This window comes from Macrotis lagotis, chromosome 1, assembly GCF_037893015.1.
Source record: "Macrotis lagotis isolate mMagLag1 chromosome 1, bilby.v1.9.chrom.fasta, whole genome shotgun sequence".
In the NCBI taxonomy this organism is placed as follows: Eukaryota; Metazoa; Chordata; class Mammalia; order Peramelemorphia; family Peramelidae; genus Macrotis; species Macrotis lagotis.
In genome coordinates, this window is record NC_133658.1 from 637,763,140 (window position 1) to 637,769,151 (window position 6,012).

The window sequence follows — 6,012 nt, forward strand, 5'->3', positions numbered from 1 at the left end:
TATTCCTGAAAGCAATAATGATTTCTTCTTCACTTCTAGCTCTTAGAATCTCTTCAAAGCTCATTTTAGGCACTTTCAGTAAAAAAAAAATATTTCCTGGTTCCTTTGATTTCACTCCCCAGCCCCAGTTGTTGATGTATTCTTCTCAAAGTTTACTACTACTACACACACACACACACACACACACACACACACACACATACACACACATAAACACACACAGACACACAAGAGTCATGTTTGTTTCCAGACAAGAGAAATGCAAGAGGGTGAATGAATGCAGCAGTTAAGGACAGCAACAACAACAGAGTGATAACAGAGAGACCAGGAAAGACTTCTTTCTTGGAGAAAGAGGTCTATGGCATTATAGAAATTGAAATAGCACTAAATACTACAGATAAATTGGTGTGTTTTTTGGGTAAGGTTCCTATGATACAACATGAGGAGAATAAATGAAGACTAGGGGAGAGGAAGAGAAAGATAAGTGAGATTTTCTATTTGACCTGTGTCAAATAGAGGGCTAGCAATGAAGAAAAGGTGAACCCTGATATCTCTTAGCAAGAGAAGAACCCAGAGGAAAATCAGTAAAGAAATAAGAAAGATTGAAAAATGGGGGATGAGGGATGCTTTGTTTTATCAGGAATGTATGGCATGAAATAATTTTTCCATGGGTAAAGAGACATGATCTATGAAAGGAAATGGGGAGGATTCCACTTCTGGATACCAAGATGACAGAGTAAATCATCAGTCACAGCAACCTTCCCATATTTATCTCCAAACATTAATAAAATAACATCCCAGGAAAATCCTGGAATAAGGAGACTGCAAGGGACTGGGTGAAATAATCTTTTAGCCCAGAGAACTTGGAGGAACTATGGGAAACATCTCATCCAAAGAGGGGGCAACAGGGGAAAACAATCCAGGATAGGAAGAATCCCAGCAAAGAGCAGCAAGTCCACTTCAGGAAAACAGAGGAAGATCCGACTGTGGTATAGCAAGCAAATGCCAACACCAGAATGACCCATGTGCCCATGTGCCTCTCAGGGGAATTGGCAGACTGCAGCTCTGAGAACCACCACAAGCTTCAGTATCTACCTAGAGATATGCAGAATCAAACCATCCAGCCTCAGCACACATAACACCACCAATAGGAACCCAGCTTAGTAACAGGGGAGCTGTCAGATGACTATAACTTCCAGAAGTGACAGGACACCACCATGCCACCATTTCAGCACAGCATTACATGTGGACCCTTGGGACACATAGCACAATACCAGGGAAACAGCCAGGACCTGCAATCACTAGCACAAGAAACCTGAGATAGTGCTCCCTTTACCCTGGAAAAAAAGCTCAAATTAAAAAGAAAATAAAAAGATGCTCAAAAATCTTAGTAGAAAGCAACATCAACAAAAGAATATGAACATAGACAGTTGTGGTGACAGGGAAGACCAAATCACACACTCAGAAGAAGCCCATAATGTCAAAACACCTATGGACAGGACTCTAGAAAAGCATGGAATGACTTATGGGATCTGATGCTGAGCAAACAGAACCAAGAGATCATTGTACATATGAAAAACAACATTATGAGATGAACAACCTTGATGGAAGCAGCTCTTCTTGGCAGTCCAGAGAACTAGGGCAATTGTATTTGACTGGATATGAACTATATTATCCATAACCAGAGTAAAAAAAAACACACACAGAAAAACAATCCTTTTGAATCTGATGAACACTTCATAAAAAATATCTCTTATGTATATCTTTCCCTTAATCCTAATTCCTCAGGCCAAAATTTACTAATTTGTAAGCATGTTTAACAAAATATGCCTATAAAATGCTAACCTGATTGTTCCCGGCTGAGGGGAGAGGGGTGGTAAGGGAGGGTGGAGGGAAATTTTGTAACTTGGAAATATGCATGTACATATGGATGAAAATAAATAAATAAATAAACCACTATGTGCAAAATCCAAAGAAAACAGAAACTGATCTCAAGTCCAGAAAGAACTCATGAAAGACCTCAAAAAAGATGTATGTATGTATGTATGTAATAATTCAGTGTGTACTTCTGACTCTTTCAAGACTGAGAACTTTTATAGACCCAGCCAAGACATCTAGGCAGTCCCTCCAGCCCAACCAACTAGAATGCTGCAGGTCTAGTGCTTTCCATCCTAGCTGCTGGCACCTCTTCATGCTTTTCTCTGGTCCCAGACACTTAGTATGATCATTAGATTTTCTGTTTCCCAGAAACTTTCTATGAAAATCAAGGGAAGTAGACCATGGTTACTATGAACAACTTTGAAGAGTGGGACATGTTTAGAGAAGCTTGATCAAGGGGACATCATAACAAGACCCTCCAAATCAGGAGTCCAGCACAGTTCCTTTATCTCGTCTTGCTCAATCAATGGAGGCTACCCTTTCATTTCGCCATCTGGGAAGTAGAAGAAACCCTCACAGTAGAATTTACTACCAACAACTGCTGTAAAGTTCCTTAGGGTTGGCATTGCTTTCCCCAGACACCTTAAAAGTCTGGCTACAGAATCAAGTGGAGAACCGGGGGACTATGAGAGATTCTTCTACCACTGCCCACCATTCAGACCTTGGTGAAGACTGAGAGTTCCAGAAGTCTGTATAATGGGCTGGGTATCTGTGTTTCAGCACAAGATGAGCTTTGCCTCTGCCTGCATTGAGCTCTATGGCTATGTCAGTAAATTCTACATAGAGGGGTCTGAACATGCAAGCACGAGGAGTTGTCTCCTGGCAGACTTCACCTCAGGGGCACTGGCAGTAGCTGTTGTCTAACCCACAGATGTGTTGAAAATCTGTGTCCAGGCCCAGGTTTGGGCACATGGCAACCAGAGATACCAGGCACAATGGATGCTTATAAAACTATTGTCCAAGAGGAGGGACTTGGGGGCCTATGAAAAGGAACTTCATCCAATGTTACCTGCAATGCTACTGCCAGCTGTGCTGAACTGGTAACCTGTGATCTCATCATAGATGCCCTTTTGAAGGCCTACCTCATGACTGATGATCTTCCATACCACTTCACTGCAGGCTTTAGGCAGGCTTGCATCACCTTCATTACCTCCCTTGTGAATGTAGTCAAGATGATATGCACAAACTCTGTTGCAATCCAGTATACCTCTCTGACCTCACCATGCTTTGGATGGAAGGACCCAAAGCCTTCTACAAAGGATTCATACCTTCTTTCCTCCATTTGCGTTCCTGGAATGTAGTGATGTTTGTCATATATGAGCAACCAAAACAGGGCCTGATGACCACTCACACTTCCCAAGAAGCTGATTTCTGGCCCTCTCCTGCGAACATTCTGCCTTTGAGTCCAGAACCCATTCTACCTTTCCTCTCTCCCATTTTTCCCTATTCACCACCTTCCCCATCGTAACACTAAAGAATTCCCTCAACACTGAAGAACCCCAATCCTCTTAATGTTAGAGCCATTTAATCCTCTCCAGTATGCTTCTTCTGCCATAGTCTCACCCGGTTTTTAAGCTCCTTACTTCTAATAAAGCCAGACCAGGAATCCCCCAAATATCTTGTAAGAGACATAGAAGAAAAACCAGAAAAAGAAAACAACTGCTTAAAAAGAAGAATTGACCAAAAAAGAAAAGGAGATACAAAAACTGACTGAGGAAAACAACTCTTTAAAGAGTACAACTGGTCAAACTGAAAGAAAAATTAACTTACAAAGCTAATCAAGGAAAACAACTCCTTAAAAGTTAGAATTGGACACATGGAAGCTAATGACTCTCTGTGACATTAAAACTCCATCAAACAGTAGTACAGTGTGGAACTATGTAAGGGGACTATAAATTTATGCATAACCTTTGATCTATTGATATCACTACTAGATCTGAATCCCAAAAGTGATTAAAAACAAATAAACAAAAAGGAAGACTATTTATGTACAAAAATATTTATAGTAGCCTTTATCTAGGAGCAAAGAAGTGGAAAATGAGAAGATGCCTATCTATTGGGAATAACTGAATAGATTGTAGTATGTAATATAGATTATGATCGAATACTATTGTGCTATAAGAAATGATGAGCATAGGGCAGCTAGGTGACTCAGTGGATAAAGCACCAGTCCTGGAGTCAGAAGAACCTAAGTTGAAATCTAGCCTCAGACACTTAATGATTGCCTAAGCTAAGCTGTGTGACCTTGGGCAAGTCACTTAACCCTATTGCCTTAAATACATAAAATTAAAAAAAAACGATAAGCAGGATGCTCTCAGGAAAATCTGGAAAGATTTAAATAAGCTGATGAACAATAGTTATACAGTGTACAAAGCAATATCAACATTTCCAAAATTTAGCTATTTTCATAAAAACAAAGATGTAAGACAATTCTATAGACTTATTATAAAAATGTTATCCATGCCCTGAAAAAACTGATAGTGTCCAACTACAACTTGAAGTTTTCTTTTCAAAATTTTATTTTTCTTTAGGGCTTTTGTGGGGGTAAGGATTCTATATTTTCTTTCATAATATGACTTATGGAAATGCTCTGACATAACTACACATGTATAAACTTTATTGAATACCTATATTGAATATGTTTGCCTTTTCACTGTATGGGGGTGGGAAGAAGAGAACTTTAAAACTTTAAAACTTTAAAACTTTAAAAAATGAATGTTAAAAATTGCTTTTACATGGATCTGGAAAAAAATAAAATGATAAATAAATTTAAAAAAGAATCCATCAAACAAATTCAGATAAAAAATGGTTAAAGAACTGATCTGGTAAATAGATCCAGGAGATACAACATGATAATCAATGAATTACCTGACAGACAGCAATAATCACAAGGAGTTCTGTTTCAAGAATTATTGGGCTACCTGAAAGCCATGATTAAAAAAAATAAATTAAGAAAGAGTCTAGACAGTATATTTCAAGAAATCATCAAAGGAAACTACCCTGATATTCTAGAACCTGAATGCAAAATAATAATTGAAGGAATTCATCAATCATCTCCTGAATGTGATCCCAAAACAAAAATGACAAGAAATATTGTAGTCAAATTGCAGAATTATCAGATGAAGGAGAAAAGTCTGTAGATGGTCAGAAATAAGCATTTAAATACTATGGAACCACAGTCAGGATTACACAGGACATGGCAGCATCAACATTAAAGGATCAAAGGCCTTTGAATATAATAGTCTAGAAGGCAAAGAAGTTTGGATTTTAACCAAGAATCAGTTACCCAGCAAAACTGAACATAATCTTTCAGGGGAAAAGATGGACATTTAACAAAAAAACAGGTGACTTTCAAACTTTCTTGATTAAAAAACCTAAGGTGAATGAAAATTTTGATCTTCAAACTGGAGACTCTAGAGTTAATATAAAAAAGGCTAAATGGGGGAAAAGAAAAAGACTGCTATTTAATAATATTAAACTGGTTACATCTCTACTTGGGAGGAAGATTCTCATAATTCTTGCTAATTGTAACTCTATTAAGAGGGGGTATACTGAAACTGAAGTTATGGATATAAGTTGATTTTGATATAGGCTGGTTTTAAAGTAATTAAGATATTTCAAAAAGGAATTGTATTGATTTGGGACGAAGGGGAGGAAGAATAGGGTAAATTATATCACCAAGAACACAAAGAATCTAATACAGAGGGAAAAAGGGAAGGGATGAGAAATGCTTGAATCTTACTTTCATCTGATTTAGTTCAAAGAGAGGAAAACATATACTCAAATGGGATGAGAAATTCATCTTACCCTCCAGCATTTGGAGGGGGAAAGGGAAAGGAAGGGAAGGAAGGACTGATAGAAGAGAGGGAAGGAAAGAGGGAGAAAGAAAAAATAAGGTGGAGACTGATAGAAGGGAATAGATTGAGGAAGGCAGTATTCAGAAGCAAAACAATGTTGAGGATGGATAGGGTAAAGGGACAAAAAAAGCACAAATTGGAGGAGCTAGGTTGGAGGCTAATAAAGAGGTAGTAATTATAACTGTGAATGTGAATGGGATGAACTCCCCAATAAAAT

At 38.2% G+C, this 6,012-nt stretch overlaps 1 pseudogene; it reads left to right on the top strand.

Annotated features, from left to right (window-relative positions):
- The first annotated feature begins 273 nt into the window (after positions 1-273).
- LOC141505880 (dicarboxylate carrier SLC25A8 pseudogene) lies at positions 274-3,406 on the top strand (annotated as a pseudogene).
- The last annotated feature ends 2,606 nt before the right edge of the window (positions 3,407-6,012 follow it).